This window comes from Marmota flaviventris, chromosome 14 (assembly GCF_047511675.1).
Source record: "Marmota flaviventris isolate mMarFla1 chromosome 14, mMarFla1.hap1, whole genome shotgun sequence".
In the NCBI taxonomy this organism is placed as follows: Eukaryota; Metazoa; Chordata; class Mammalia; order Rodentia; family Sciuridae; genus Marmota; species Marmota flaviventris.
In genome coordinates, this window is record NC_092511.1 from 25,401,791 (window position 1) to 25,418,693 (window position 16,903).

At 40.3% G+C, this 16,903-nt stretch overlaps 1 protein-coding gene across 4 annotated transcripts in view; it reads left to right on the forward strand.

Moving 5' to 3' along the window:
- Positions 1–16,903, forward strand: part of Ltbp1 (latent transforming growth factor beta binding protein 1) — a 401,517-nt gene that overhangs the window by 33,722 nt on the left and 350,892 nt on the right. The gene's annotated exons all lie outside the window — the stretch shown is intronic.

Here is a 16,903-nt window from a genome sequence, read left to right on the forward strand (position 1 = left end):
TAATGCCCAATTATCATCGTTATCCATTACTGAACAAATTTGGCCGCATGTTTTAGAAGGAAATAGTTCATTTATTTGAAAGTTGGCGATTTCCAACAGAAATAATTTTTGTCCTAATGATTTAAATTTCTGTTGGTATACAGAGATTATAGAAGGAGGGGTCATAGAGATCAATTAATTTAAAAATTTAAATGCATATGAAAAGCTCAGCTCAGTATATGGAGAAAAGGAACATTTTATTTATTTGGTGCTTGGAATTGAACCCAGGGCCCCTCATGGGTTAAACTAACCTCATGTTTCTACCACTGAGCTTAGCTCTCAGCCCCAAAAGGAAAATTTTAAATTCATAGTATTTACTGGGATAATTTTTTATTCAGAAGGATGTCAGAAATAAGAAAACCTATATAAAAATTTCAGATTGTACTTATTATTGTTTTGAAAACAGAGCTTTGGTCATTCCTTTCAACTCTCCCCTAGTGGGCCCTTGAAGACCACCGTTGAATTTCAGCTTAATTTCCAAAAATGGCTGTATCACATTTTCACAACAAGAGAGCTAGTGGCCCCCGGATTAGTTGTTTGCAAATGCATCCTCTGCTATTCAGCTTCATTGGCGATACTTCAGCTTTGGGGTATAAAAGTCTAATAATCCCAGTCTTTGTCCAATGTTTCCATTTCGTGGTGACACGAGGGCCATCAGTGACATTTGAGAGCATTTTTATTTCCTCAAGGAAGATTCTTGGCACGACCCGGGTTGCATTTCTTTCAGAGTTCTCCATCCTTGGTCGTACAATGTTATTAATTTACATTAAGGAAAGCTGTTAAAATAAATGGTTATTTTAAAAGTCTCTGTCTCACTTGGCTGTTCTTCCTTATTCAATTACAAAATTAGTTTGGAAATGTGAGTCTTGAATATGAGAACACTCATGTAGGGGTTTACTTAGTTCAGTGATCTCCTCTCCCATTTTTCTGCAGCCTGCATTTTACTCTGAATGCTGAAGCATGGAAAGAAAGGAAAAAAAGGTGGCTTACGTTTGATTCAGTGAGAAAGGCTGCTGTTGTAGGTTAGTGTAAAATTCCATTGGTAGAAATTGAATTCTATCCCAGATATTAAAAGTGACCTGCTTCTCCAGTGCTTCCTCAGAGTCTATTTTGGTGTGTATGTGTGGGATGAATTTGGTGCATGGGATAATAATATTTGACACCTGTCTGGCCCTACTCTGAACAGAAACTGTCCTAAGTGCTTTAAATATAATTAATCTGCAAGTAAGTCCTCTTTTTAATCATTCCCATTTTATAGATGGGGAAATTGAGTCACAGAAAGATAATAGAAAGGTATCCAAGGCCACACAGCTAGTCAGTGGCTTGATTTTGGCTGCCTGGCTGCTGTGGACTCTGGCTTGGAACCACTGTATGACCGTCCCTAATCAAAAGTAAATTGTGTTTTCTGTCTTTTGTCTTTTTTCTCCTTCATTTTAAACCAAGTTTCAGATACTTGATTCTCAAGTTGGCAGTCACTTTGGTCCTAATAAAGCTTATTTTTTTATTGCTCCGATTTTCAAAGAAGATTTTCTTATTTAACATTTTTGAATGATGAAAATAAAAGAAGCCAGCTTTTCAACCAGATTAGACATGTTGACGAGAGTGCTAGACATATTAACCAATCGCACTAAGTTTCCAAAGAAAAATACTGGAAGTTCCAATGGAGTGTGGTTGCCATAAAACCTGGTATACAGTACTCCGTCTCTCATATTGTTTATGTTGTAGGAATTATAGCCTTTAAAATTTTAACTACGTTGAAACCAGCCTTTTAAGTGACTTAACATCTCTTTTCAAAAAAAAGTATTATTGATTTTTGCTGTACTATAAAAGTACTAACAGAATATTCTAGAAAATCCGGAAAGTATAATGTAGTATAAGCAAAAAATGAATAATTTGTACAACTTCCCCACCGTAGGTAAATCATTCATGTTAGCATTCAAATAGATTCTCCTTCCCGACTTCACGCATAACACTCACTGCCACAACCATCACTTCTCGTCTTCTGGGAGCCAAGTATTCTAGGCCCAATAGCAAAAACAGCCCTTGTCTCTCCCTGTGGAGCTCATGTCCTTGATGGAGAGGCAGACGGGGACTGGATAAACAGGTGACATAAGGTCAGGGAAAAGTGCCTCAGAGGAATGGAGGCAGGGAAAGAGGACAGAGCCACAGAGTCTGATCTTTTGGAGAGGACAGGCCCAGAAAAGGCTGAGTGATGGGAACAAGGGAGGCTGTGACTATCTGGCCAAGGATATTAAGGCAGGGAGAACAGCCAGGGCAAAGGTCCTGTGGTGGAAGCGAAGTGGGCATATCCAGGGACCAGCAAGGAAGCCAGTGGGATAGGTGTGTAGAGGAAATGACAGGGGAGGAGTCGCAGAGGTGTGCAGACAGTAGAGGTGAGGGTTTCGAATTTCACAGGAGGGTTTGGAGCTGAACCACCACATCATCTGACTTTGGGATGGTTGACCATGTGGGACAAGGTGGCCAGGAAAAGGGTTTGGGGGGATGTGGTAAGAAAAATGGTCAGATTCCATAGGTATTTAAAACAGAGCCAATGGAATGTGGAGAGGAATTGGCTACGAGATTCGGTATGAGAAAAAGAGAAGAATCAACTATGATGACAGCTTGGTCTTCATTATGTGTGGAAATCCCACTGTCTCCTCCTCCGTTGAAGTCCTAACCCCAGTGCCTCCCAGCACTGGGTCCTTGTAGGTGTGATTAGTAAGGATGAGGCCGTGTGTGTGTGTGTGTGTGTGGTAGGAAGACTCATGTCCTTGTGAAGCTGGGCTCTAAGTCACAGGCAGAGGAAGGGCACGTGGAGACAGAAGTAAAGCATCCAGCGAGGACGCCTCCCGCCAGAGCCTCCGAGGGAGGAATGGAACAGACTTGCTTGCTGGTTCGGAAGGAACCAGAGACCCCTGGGTTTCAGACTTCTTGCCTCCACAACTGTGAGCCGAAGCATATCTGCTGTTTAAGCCACTCACTGTGTGGCTGTGTGACCGCAGCTCCTGCCCATGAATATACCCTCGTGCCATTAGGGAGATGCTAGGAGGGAGCAGGCCTTGGGGTCTGGGGTGGGAGAGGTTTCCTGAGTTTCAGAACATGTTAGACACCCACATGGAGATTCAACGAGACAGCTGGACCTGGAAATCTGGACTTCAGAGAAGAGGAAAAGGCCAGACATCTAAATTTGAGCACAGTCTTTTTTTTTCCCCCCTTGATACTGGGGACGGAACCCAGGGGTACTTAACCACTGAGCAACACCCCCAGTCCTTTTTATTATTATTATTATTTTTTATTTTGAGACAGGGTCTTGATAAGTTGCTTAAGGCTTTGCTGTGTTACTGAGGCTGACCTCAAACTTGTGATCCTCCTACCTCAGCCTCCCGGGTTGCTGGGATTACAGGCCTGTGCCACATGCCTGGCTTGGGCACAGTCTTGATGGAAATCAAAGCCGTGGCATTGAATGAGATCACCCAGCAAGGTGTCCACAGAGCAAGCCAGACTGGGAAGTCTCAGTGTTTAGAGGCTGGGACGAGAGAGAAGAGCCAGAAGAGACTGAAACAGCTGGCGGTATGGTAGGAAAGAGGAGGGTAGGTGCAACCTCAGCAGCCAAGGAGGAAGTGAGGAAGGAGAGACGGACAGACCCACTGGGCCAGGAGAGAACTAGAACCCTCGCTGGATCTGCCAGTCTCAGGGCCCCTGACGACTCTGACGATGTCAGAATCAGTGGAAAGGTGGGTGGCCAAGGCTGATTGGAGTGAGTTCACAAGGAAGTAGGAAACTTTTTTTTTGCATCATAAGCATTATTTCATGTCATTGAAGTCTTTTTAAACATTGCTTTTACGGACTATCACATTCTGTGATTTTTATCTCTTCTCTATTTGTTTTATGGGCAGGACGATTCTAACTTTTACCTCTACTTTACATGTAATACTGCAGTGGACATATTTGGACATAAAATTTCCTGTGTTACAAATGATAAGACACACGGGATGTTTTTAGGGCTTAATCCTAACAGATGGCCCACTGTTTTTCAGAACATCTGTGCCAGTGCACACCCCCCTCCACAGTGAGATTGTCTCACTGCACAGTTTCTTCTACATATTACCCCCGGTTGACCAGAACATTCTGAATGGTGATGATAGATGTTAGGGGCAGAATTACGTTGCCCCCAAATCCATGTTGGAGTCCATGTTAGTCCATTTTGTGTTGCTATAACAGAAAGCTGAGGCTGAGTAATGTATAAAGAAAAGAGGTTTATTTGACTCATGGTTTTGAAGGCTGAAAGTCTAAGATTGGGTGGCCCCATTTGTTTGGTCTCTGGCAAAAGGCCTCATGGTGCAGGTATGAGAGGGCCAGAGAGCAGGGAGGAGCTCTTGTGGGAACTAAGGAAGGTTCTAAGAGAACTTCCCTTCTAGGGTGATGCCCCGCCCACTTAATGACCTCCTTCCAGGCTCCACCCCTTAAAGGTTCTGCTGGGTCTCAGTGTCGCCACCCTGAGGACCAAGCTTCCTACATATGGACCTTTGGGAGACACACTCCAACCATGTTCAAACCACAGCAAAGTCCTAGTCCCCAGGACCTCAGAATGTGACTGTTTTTGGAACAGGGTCTTTAGAGAGGTAGTTAAGTTAACATGAGTTCACTGGGGTGGCCTTGGTTTAATATGACCGGGGACTTTATAAGAAGAAATTTGGACAAAGACAGACACAGAGGAAAGACTGAGGGAAGACAGGGAGAAGATGGCCACATACAAGCCAAGGAGTGAGGCCTCAGAAGAGACCAAGCCTGCCAGCAGCTTGACCTTGGATGTCTAGCTTCAAGAATTGTAAAAAAAATAGCTCTCGTTATTGAGTCACTCTGTCCTTGGTACTTTGTCATGGCAGCCCTGGCAAACCAATATGGTGGGCATCAATGTGGGTTTCCATTTTACAGAATAGTGTTCTTGTGGTCACGCTAAACCATACTGTACCAGATTACTAGACTCATTTCCCCCATAAATTTAGATCTCATTTATATAATGTTTAGAGGTGTCCAAATCTAATTTATACTTACACACATATTTGTAAGAATATTATCCTGCCTCCCACCCTGATCTCTTAAGAAACATAAATCTTTAATCATTTTGTGGCAGGATTTTTTTGCTCCTGGGGATAAATCCACAGCCTTGTTCATGCTAAGCAAGTGCTCTACCCCTGAGCTACATCCCCAGCCCTTTAAAAATTAAAAAGATTTTTTTTTTTTTGCAACAGGATCTTTTTTTTTTTTTTTTTTTTTAAAGTTCTAATCAGTTATACATGACAGTAGAAAGCTCTTCAATTCATTGTACACAAATGGAGCAGAATTTTTTGCTTCTCTGGTTGTACATGAAGTAGAGTCATACCATTCATGCTATCATACATGTACCTAGAGTAATGATGTCCATCTCATTCTACCATCTTGCCCCCTCCCCCACTTCCTTTTGCCTCATCCAAAGTTCCTTCACTCCCCTCCCCCTTGTATGGATTAGCATCCACTTATCAGAGAAAACATTTGGCCCCTGCTTTTTTGGGATTGGTTTATTTCACTTAGCATGATGTTTTCCAACTCCATCCATTTATCTGCAAATTCCATATTTTTATTCTCTTTTAATACTGAGTAATATTTAATTGTGTATATGTACCACAGTTTCTTTATCCATTTATCTATTGAGGGGCATCTAGGTTGGTTCCACAGTTTAGCAATTGTGAATTGAGCTGCTGTTAAACATTGAAGTGGCTGTCACTGTAGTATGCTGTAGTCCTTTGGGTATAGGCTGAGTCAAATGGTGGTTCCATTCCAAGTTTTCTAAGGAATCTCCATACTGCTTTGCAGATTGGTGCAACAGATTCTTAACTAAGTTATACAGACTGGCCTCCCGTGGGTGATCCTCCTGCCTCAGCCTCCTTGGTAGCTGGGGTTACAGGTGTGTGCCACCACCCCCGAATACTTTTGCAGTTTTTACTACTAATTTTTGGCCTCATGTTCTGAGGCCAGGTCTATATGTTATTTCTCTTGTCTCTCGGGTCTCTTTGTTAAGTTCAGAGTCTTAGGTCTTCTCTAACACCCTAAGCCCCGCTGCGCGCCATTATGCACTGTTCTCTTTCAGAAAGCCTCATCCTAGTTATGATCACTTCTCGCTTGGTCTTCTAAGCTGGGCTGTGAGGTCATAGGATAGAGAGGTTGTTTTCCTGTCTCCAGTTCTACCCTCAGGGCAAAGAGTTTTGTTGAATGGCTGACTAAGGCACAAGTCAAACTTGGCAATTTGCCCAAGAGCACAGAGCTGGGGGTGGGGGAGTGAGGTTGGCCTCAGACTCAGACCTGTGCTCCCCAGAGCCCAGCTCCATCTCACCCCTGCCTGCTCCTGCAGATGCGCTTGGGCAGGTTGGTGGATGGTTACAGTTTTAGATTTTCTGTCTTCAACTAGGTAGTAGTTCTTCAAGGAAGCAAACCATTTCTAATGATTCTTCGTATCCTTTTTGAACTCTTGAATATAGTAATTAACAAATATTGGTTGATTGTCCACTTAGGGCCCATCATTTCTCCTTCTAAACCTTCCTTATTACAACATGTTTTTTCCCCTATAACATTTTTCCCTCTATAACTTTTTTTTTTGTTTTTTTGCCTTCTCTAATGGACTCTGATCTTCAGATCAAGAAATTTGCCTCCATCTTTTTATCCTCAGTTCTTGGCATAATGCTAGTATTTAAGTAGAGCCTCAATGTGTGCATAATGAATGAAGATAACATAGATGGTACTAAAGCAAATTTAAAGATGAATTATTTGGGAATATATTCTCTTCCTTCCAATGAGCTATAAGGATATCAGATATAACAATACTGGCCTTGTGATAATAGTTTAGCCTGTAAAACCTAAGATTTGCCAAACACTTGTATTCCTCATCCACCCGTGTACGTACTAACGTGCATACATGAAGTACAATTATACTGCTGTTAGTGTTAAAATCAAAACAGATGAGTTCAACTTAGTTAAGTTTAATTGTGTGAAGAATGATTTGCAAATCAGACAGTCCTCAGAATCAGCACAACTTCTAAGAACTGTCTGCAACACGGGCAGGCAGCCTTTGTGGACAGAAAGCAGAAGTGAGGTACAGAGACAGCTTAATCGGTCCAGCTTGGCATTTTGCCTCATTTGAATCAGCTGCCTGTGATTGAAGCCCAGCTCCTGTCATTGACTGAGACTCAGCTCTTGGCTTCAAGAGTCTCCTCCAAAATTAGGCTTTTAGTTAAGTTTGTGTACAGGGTGAGTATCCCTTATCCAAAATATCTGGGACCAAAAATGTCTTGGATTTTGGCATTTTTCAGATTTTGGAATGTTTGCATATACATAATGATACACCCTGGGAACTGAATACAAGTCTAAACGTAAAATTCATTTATGTTTCATATATGCCTTGTACACATACCAGAAGAAATTTAATACAATATCTTTAATGCATAAAAGTTTGTAATTCAGTTTGTAATTCTAATTTTGAATGGGTATAAAACACCATATTTTGCTCCACCCGTGTGGTTCTTTTGAAATTTTTTTGTTGGTATGCTGCTGTGGATGCCTGGACCTGTATATGTGCATAATTGTTTCCTTTTTGATTACTGGGATGCATTTCTGGAAATTAGGCTACTGAAATATTAGGAGCATATGGTTAAAATGCTTTCTAAAAGGCTTGTATCATTCTACTCCTACCTTGGTGGCAATTTGTATTAATATTTTTACATGTTTTTTTAAAAAATCAAGTAGTCATAAGGTATCTTCTTGTTTTTAGGTTGTATTTCTTTGGATGACTTCATGAATATGGACATTAGTGTACATATTTATTTACTAATTGCATTTTTCTTTATTTTAACTGTCTTTTTAGTCCTTTTTTCTTTTTTGATTTTGGTCTTACTTTGTTAAAGGCAACTTTATTAATTTTCTTCTATAGAATAGCATTTTTTTTCTGGTTTATTTTTCCCTTCTTACTTTTGCTACTTTTAAAATTAAATATTCAATGTTTAAATACTCAATGTTTATATAGTCTTAACTGTAGATCTTTAACTTTGTTTTTTTTTTTTTTCATTAACTTTCTGTGACTTTAAAAAAAAGGAAACTTTGTAAAAGGGCCAGAAACAGAATCCAGAAAAATTGTTGGTTGTTTTTCATTACATGACATGATTTAATTATGTTATATTCTGTGAGTGATTTTACAGTTGTTGATGGCATCTTGTTTGGCCCCAGCTGACTGCCTACTTTAAATTAAATCACATGGTAATACTCCTGCTGAGCTCAGGCTTAGAGAACCTCAGCCTTCCAGAACACAGATCTTGGAGAATTAGGTAGATGGGGGCTGAGCACTTGACATAAAGGCTTTAAACTCCTGCATAGAGCCATAGCTTCTGCACAGGACCTTTGTGATGTGTATTCTATGTAATTCATGCTGTGCTCAGCCATTTGCTTGGTGAAATCATTACTGTAGATTAGAAAAGCAAAAGGTATAGAAAAAAGTGGTAGAAAGTCTAATTTAGAGGAAGAAGAAAACAATGAAAGTAAACACCCCCATACACCCCCATACCCCTAAAGTATTTCAAATGGATTTTTATAATGATCAAAACCCCATAAAGGTTATTCAGTGCATAATAATCAAAACCCCATAAAGTTATTCAGGCATAGTTGGTCTATCTAGAAAATTCACAAATGTGGAATTCTTCATTATTCCGGGAGAAAAAACTACCAAAATATCACAATGCCTTTTCCGTCCAGTCTTCTGGAATAATGAACAATTTGTTTTTCTCCATGGGGGTTTTGGAGGAAGCTGACCAAGAGACAGCTACAACACAAGTACAACATTTATTTGGGTTTGCCACAAGGAGCGGACAGTTAAGAGTAGATGCAATTGTGTGACCTCATGCTCTGTCTCCTGTGATCTGATATCACTCTCTTGTTATTGAGTAACTTCAAAGGGCAGCTGGGCATTGCTGTGAAGACCCGCACAGCAGAGCCGTTTCTCACCTGCTGTCTCTGATCATGGAAGACACAGCTCGACTCACATTTCGCCCCAGGACACATGTGGTAGACATGCTGCAACTTGTTTGGAGAGAAAGGCAAAGGGCAGAGAGTCACTCTGTTTTCACTGTGTGGGCTGGGACAAGTTTTAAATATAACCAAGGGTTACGTTTTTAGAATTAAAAGCGATGGAGGCTGAGCTTTAGGGCATGGGTTGCTTCCTAAAAATACAGTCACTGAACTTTTAAACAACTTTCGGATCAACTTGTCAAACTGGAGTAGATTCAAATGGGGAAGAAATCTGAGATTGTTTACCATTTGGGGCAAAAAATAGAGAATTAACTCTTTTTTTTTTTTTTTTTGGTACCAGTGATTGAACCCAGGAGTGCTTAACCACTGAGCCACATCCTCAGCTATCCCCCTTTTTTATTTATATATGACAGCAGAATGCATTAGAATTCTTATTACATATATAGGGCACAGTTTTTCATATCTCTGGTTGTATACACAGTATACTCACACCAATTTGTGTCTTCATACCTGTACTTTGGATAATAATGATCACCATATTCCAACATCATTAATTACCCCATACCCCCTCTCTTCCCCTCCAACCCCTCTGCCTTACCTAGAGTTCGTCTATTCCTCCCATGCTCCCGCTCCCTATCCCACTATGAATCAGCCTCCTTATATCAAAGAAAACATTCGGCATTTGGTTTTTTGGGATTGGCTAACTTCACTTAGTATTATCTTCTCTAACTCCAACCATTTACCTGCAAATGCCATGATTTTATTCTCTTTTATTGCTGAGTAATATTCCATTGTGTATATATGCCACATTTTTTTTTATCCATTCATCTATTGAAGGGCATCTAGGTTGGTTCCACAGTTTAGCTATTTTGAATTGTGCTGCTATATATTTTATTAGAGACAGGGTCTCACTAAGTTGCTTAGGGTCTTGCTAAGTTGCTGAGGCTGGGTTTTAACTCACATGATCCTTCTGCCTCAGCCTCCCTAGTAACTGGAATTATAGGCCACTGCACCTAGCTGAGAATACATTCAATTTTGACTGTTTCAAATGATGAAAGAATGTTTTCATATGGCTAGCCTGGTAGATCGGGATGGAACAGGATTTTGTTGCCAAATCTGCAGGGTCTTCATGTCAGTGTTTTTCTGCAAGCCCTGTGGGTACATCTTCTTAGTGGCACTTTCTACCACTTTCGGCTGACCCCATTGCATTATTACACCTTCACCCTGTGATGAGGAACAGGGATTAACTCCTGCATTTCCAATTTGCTTTTTATTTGATTACTTAAAAAAAAAGAATTCTTTTTTTATTTTGAAAAGTTGAAAAGTACAAAAGATACAATAGTAGCCATCCGTGTATCTATGGCCCATAGTTAATGGGTGTCTTCTTATCATATTTGCCACCCATTTTTTTAAAGAAACAAATATGCTCATACAGTGTCATCTTTTCTTTGCATCATTCTGCTTCCTTCCTAGAGGTGATTACTGACATAAACTTGGCGGCTTCAGTACATATTTTTTATACTTCTGTTGATTTCATAAGTATTTGTAAAAACACATGGTATTGTTTTTAAATTGGTGAGGGCAGTTACTATAGTATAAATAAGAGTATTATAAAGTAGCATCCTATAATTTTCTTTCCTCAGCCAGCATTATTGTCAAGATCTCTCCATGTTGCTTGGTACAGACCTGGATCATGATTTTAACTACTGTGTGAACATATGACGGTTTGTTCATATTTTCACTGACAGGTGCCCATATTCGTCATTGTATCCAGATGAATATTTCTGTGTATGTCTTCTTGAGTACATGCCGGCTTCAAATTGAAATTGACAGTTTCACTTGATGACTACTAGATTCTGCCACATTTTTTTTTTGCAGAGGTGGACAGAGTAGTATATAAATGTTCCCATTTCCCTACATCTTTGCTAACACTTGATGGAAACAGACTTTTTGCCAGTCCCTTGTGTGGAGCATGGGAGGAACTTTAGATAGGGCAAAGGGAAGAGAGGGCAAGGGAGGGGCATGGGGGCAGGAAAGATGTTGGCATGAGATGGACTTCATTACCCTAAGTACATGTATAAAGACACCAATGGTGTGACTCTACTTGTGTATAATGAGAGACATGAAAAATGGTGCTGTATATGTGTACTATGAGTTGAAATGAAGTTAAATTGTTTTAACTTCATAATAGATCTTAATATTTGGCAGGGCAGACTTTCCCCATGATCTTTTTTTTTTTTTTTTTTTTTGGCATTGTTTTGATCATTCTTAGCCTGTGAGTGTGCCATTATTAATTTTAGGATTGGCTTGTTAATTTTTCTGAGAAAGTCATTAAGATTTTAATTGGAATTCAAATTTATAGAAAGATTTGGAGAGACTTGTGTCTGTCAGAATTAAATCTTATAATCCACATATACTATACCTTGGTATTTATTCAGATATTTTTTGTGCTTAAATGCTTTGTAATTTCTTTCGAAAGTCTTGAATATCTTTTGTTAGATTTATGTTAGATACCTATAATTAGTGTTGCCCTTGGGAATTGTGTCTTTTTTTCCCCCACTACATACATTTAATTGCATATTCATTGTTACAGGAATAATATTATTTTTTCTAGGCTAATCCAGTAATCCAATAGGTGGGAACCTTGCTGACTTTTTTTTTTTTAATCAGCTATAATTGTTTGTAGGCTTTTTTGGTAAATATGTAGAAAATTAGGAGAATTACACCTAAGGATACATTTGTTTTTTCCTTTCTAGCACTTAGGCCTTTTATTCTCCTTGTTGTGTCCTGTTGCCTGGGACCTACAATGCCACATGGACTATTAGAGGTTATTATGAGTATTTAGATTTGTTTTCAACTTTACAGGGATTTTTCTAAGCACTTTATAATATTTGCTATTGTAATATTTGCTGTGGGTTTTTTTTGTGGGGTTTGCTGTAGATACTGTTTATCAGGAAGGCCCTTTGTATTCATAGTTGGCTAATAGTTCTTATTTGCTATCATGAATAAGTGATGAATTTTATTGGAAGCTTTTTCTGCATTCCTTGAGTTGAATTCTCATCTGCTTTTTTAACATGGGGAATTACACTGATATATCTGCTAAGATTAGAGACATATTTGTATTTCTGGAATAAATTCTGCTTGCTTTTCTGTTAAATACTGATATATCCAATTTACTAATGTTTTACGTGGATATTTTGCACCTGTATTTGTAATTTTAATTTTGTGTGTTCATTTTCTTTCTGGGCACTGTTCTTGTCTGATTTTGAAGTAATACTATGCTTTGGAAAGGTGGTTACTTCTGGGCCCTCTCCTACGTGTCATGACCCCAGCTGCTCAGAACTAGGCCTGTGCCCTGGAGTAGCTGTGGGAATTTGCAGCCCCCAGGTCCTGGGTGGTGGTTGCCGGACCTTACCTGGTGCCTCTGTTGTTTCATATCAGGCAGAGACTCATGGAGATGCTTTGCAGGTGTTGGGCTGCCTCTGCCTCTGCCTCTGCGTGCAGGTCCCTTCTCTCCAATACTCAGCCCTGCAATTCCAGCTGCTTAGCCTCCTGAGGCAGGTCTCTGTCTCCTCTGCTGGGCGAAGCCATTGCGCTCCACCCGGGTCTGTGGTCCACAGAGTGCTCTTCTGCATCTCATGGATTCCTTTCTCTTGGGAATCAGTCTTGTGCTGCCAGGTGTCCAGCGTTACAAACAGATGTTTTCTATCTTCCATCTAGCCTTCTTGCTGTGTATGACAAGAAGACTTGTTTGCGACAGTTATTCCATCATGACTTTTTACATGTAAAACTATAATTTTGCCATTGCTTTGTGTTTGGGAGGGAGGAAGGCAGTGAGGGGGTTAATTCTCTGTGGTTTCTTGAGCAGAAGTCCTGGCCTAGGATTGTCCTCTGAATTAATTGTTGGTTTCCCCCTCCTTTTCTTGTTCATGTCCACAAACTGAGTATTTCTCAGAAGCTCTCTCGTTTTTTCTGCTGCACTGAACTTCTCAGGCTAGCTCCCTCAAGGTGCTTCTGTATTGGAGGTTTAGTAACCTGTCACGGCTCCTACCAGTTAGTTATGATGTTCTTTTCTCTTTGTCTTTAACCAGTTTGTTCCCCCTTCAGAGTTCTTCTGGAACACATTGGAAATGGGCTTCTGAAACTGTTTCTATAATAAGTAACTGTCATATACTGTTAAATTTCACTGCAGACCTTGTGTGTTTTTAGTGTATATTTGAATATTAATTTTGTTGGAAAACATCTGCTTTGGATTGGAGAGTGTTCAAGTGAGTACCATGCAAACCACATCTGGAGGTATAGATCTTATTATATAATGAAATAAAAGTCATTGACTACCATTCCCTTGGCCATGCCTTGAAATCCCAGCATCATTTGGAATTAGTCAATAATGAATCTCAGAATCCTATCCTAGGTACAGAATGTTCTGCCATTTAATTGACCTCACACTTGATAATCTAGTTGGTAAATAAGAGATAACTGTAAAAAAAAAAAAGATTTAACATGCCACAGCACATGTGAATGTGAAATGAATGATAAAAGTGGGACAGGAGCTCAGATGGTGCCAAGATCCTGGTAGGGGTGGGCAGGCATTTGGGAAAAACAGAGAAGAAAAGCACTTGGGGACTGGAATTGAAGGGCATGTGTTCCTGAACAGGGCACCCTGTCTGCAGAGACAAGGAGGCAAGAATTCTAGAGCACCTGGGCGCTTATGCAGGGGTGAACCAGTAGAAGTGAGGGTGGAAAGGGTTTTTGAGTCCAGATGTATAGGACTTTGAAATTATCCCATGGTTAGTAAAAATGTAATATAAGTTTTTGAGAAAAAAAAACAAACATGATTCAAAGAGCATTTTAGGAAGACCTGTCAGCAGGTTTGGGGTAGGATTTGTTCCCTAACTACTGCTTCTCAGACTTGGCTGAAGATTGCAATCATCTGGGAGTTTAAAAAGTGCCTGGGACCCTCCCCCCAGAGACTCTGATTTAATTAATCTGGAGTTAGGCCTGGGTTTGGGGAGTTTTTTAAAATGCCCCAGATGATACTAACATGCAGCATAGCCTGGGCAGTGTGTGCCCAGCCTCACCATAAGACCTTGATGTAGCCCCAGCTGATTGTGCCTAAACACAGCTGACCAGGTATTTGCAGAATCAACAGATAGGGAAAAACTCCATTTAAAAAGTACTTCTGCGACATCACTTATAATATTCTTTATAGTTCAACACCTTAGTTATAATATAACAGTTTTCTTGTAAATACCTACAAATTTTTGCATTGGCCACAAAGTAGATGTGACAGATGTATAGACTTTTGGAAAGGACCCATAGAGATCCTGGGAATTTGATCATTGAGGAGGTATTCCCTCTTTTACATTAAAAATAAAAGGGTCTGACAAAACACACACATTTATCATAGCCAAGAATGTAATAAAATAAGAGCAATTCTAGTGCAAAAACACTAAACTCGCAATTATAAAAATATAAGTCCTCAAAACTGCTGGAGGAAGATCATCAGTTTCCAAATGTTGTATGCCAGTGGTTCTCAAACTGGAGGGTGCATCTGAATCACCTGGAGGGGACTCACAGACTCCTGGGCTCCAGGTTCGGATTTAGGTGGCCCTGGGGCAGCCCAGGACTGTGTATTTCCAAAGTGTTCCTAATGTGCTGCTGGTGGTGGTGGTCTGGGCACTGACTTTGAGAACCACCCATCTTTCTGCCCTGTAAGTAGCACTAAGGCCTGGGGGGCAAAGATTTCAGGAAAAATGGTGTGATTGGAGGACATGAGTTTTGCGCTCTCATGTCAGATAAGGGGCTTGTCTTGGCACTTAGGGCTTCTGTCACCTGTGCCCCTGTTCAAGCCAAACCCTATTCATCTGCATGCTCCAGGGGCATCCTGCCTGAGCCTGGGTGGCAGAGGTGGAAGAGAAAATTCTCTTCTCATTCTTCTTCAGAACTTTCCTGCAGAAGGGTGGCATAGCCATTCCGTTATACAGCATGTTCTTTTTCTTCAGTAGCAAACAGTGAATTTTGGGTATTTTTTCCCCTTTTATTACTGTCCTCCCTGCCCCATTACCACAGGCAGAATTTGAAGAATTAAAAAAAAAAAAAAGACTCCCCTTTACATTTCTAATCCATTTACATCCTTCTAAAGACATGTCCTTGGCACATTGAGTGGCATGTTGGATGATTTTAGTCACTGGCATCCACCCACCTAGGTGCCAGCCTCTGCAGGCTGCTCTGTGCAGATTTCCTGGTAGATTAGTAGACATTTGCAGTACACCTTGGGAGGGAGGAGAAGCGGAAATCATTCTCAGATGTTAAACTGAAACGTGTTTCTAATTGAAAGTATGAAGGGAATGTACACAGGGAATGCCTGGGGGGTGATCTCTGGCAGAAGCACAGTGTTGAAAGGGTGGCCCAGTCCTTGCTCCTGGCCGCTTCTGTTTGCTTGGGTGGAGTTCATCCGTAAATAATCATGGCTGAGCAGGGACCCCAGCATAGTATCTCAGATCCTGCAGTAGGGTTTGCTTGGTCAGTTAGAAAAGCATCTTGAATTCTGGAAATACATAGCTTTTGAATTTGAATTTGAATTCTGGAAGTCTAATATGGGGACCGTTTTAGAACAAGCAGCTGCTGTCCTTGTGATGCCCCTAAACACACACAGGTGCAGGGGCCAAGGTTAATTGACTTACTCCAAGGTCACCTAGAGAGCTCGCTGCAGTTAAAACGTTGTTTTTAAATCCTTCCCAACATGTTGAAAATTTGTCACACTGGTCTTGTGACACTCAAGGGCCATTTCTTATTGTTTGTTATAACTAATTGGAATCATACTGTAGTAAGATGGGAAAAGTGTCTTCTCTTTTATAGAAAATTTCAGGGTTAAGTTTTGGTGATTTGGCTTTTAATAACTGAGTCTCCTGTGGTTCACATCCCTTACATATTTTGTAATTGTTTTGTGGACTGTATCTGGTGTTGAATTCTATGAGAGATTTTGTAGTGTGACTTCAGGACTAAGCGCTTAAGTCAGAGGTAGACTGATAAGAGAGGGTAGTAATACATGTATTTGAACAAACAGAGAAGGGGCCTGAATATGCCCAGAGAACTGTGGCGTTACCTAATAAAACTTAAGTCAGCAACATTTAAGCTCCAAGGGATCTTGCCTATGATCAAATCCACTAACCTTGCCTATGACACATGGTCCTGCTAACTTTATAGCTGCTTGGCCAAAAGTCTGGTGATTCAAAGTTCAGGCATCTTAGCAAACGGGAGATGAAGAAGTTGTTTCTTTTTGGCTGCCTTTTGTTATAAAATTAGGGATGGTGTACAGTCCACTGGATTATTATGTAAACTAGTGGGTACCTAGAGGTGATTCTCCATCTTTCTGCTTTTTTGTTTTCTCATATGTCAAAAGAGTGGGTTGAAAAATTTAAAATAATCTCTCCAAGCTCTGATGGCCTGTGCAAGTCTGTTGGAGAGCACTATTGGGGGTTGGTAATTTTTTTTTTTTTTAAGTCTAGGCAAAAGAATTTAAACTTAAAAATTTAAAAAGAAATTTAAACTTAAGCCACAGAACACAATTTAATAATAGCAGAACATTTTCTAAAAATTTTCTTGTGTTTTCTGATGTGTTTCTGGGAGGTGTTGTAGTAAGATGATTAAACAGAATGGCTTTGGGGTCTGCTCACTTGGGTTTGAGTCCCATCTCTTCTTCTATTTACTAGCAATCCTGTGATCTTTGGCAAAATACTGAATCTTTAAGTCTGTTTCTTCATTTGTAAAATGGGCAACAGATATCTTCTAAAATCAGCTTCTGGGGAATCAA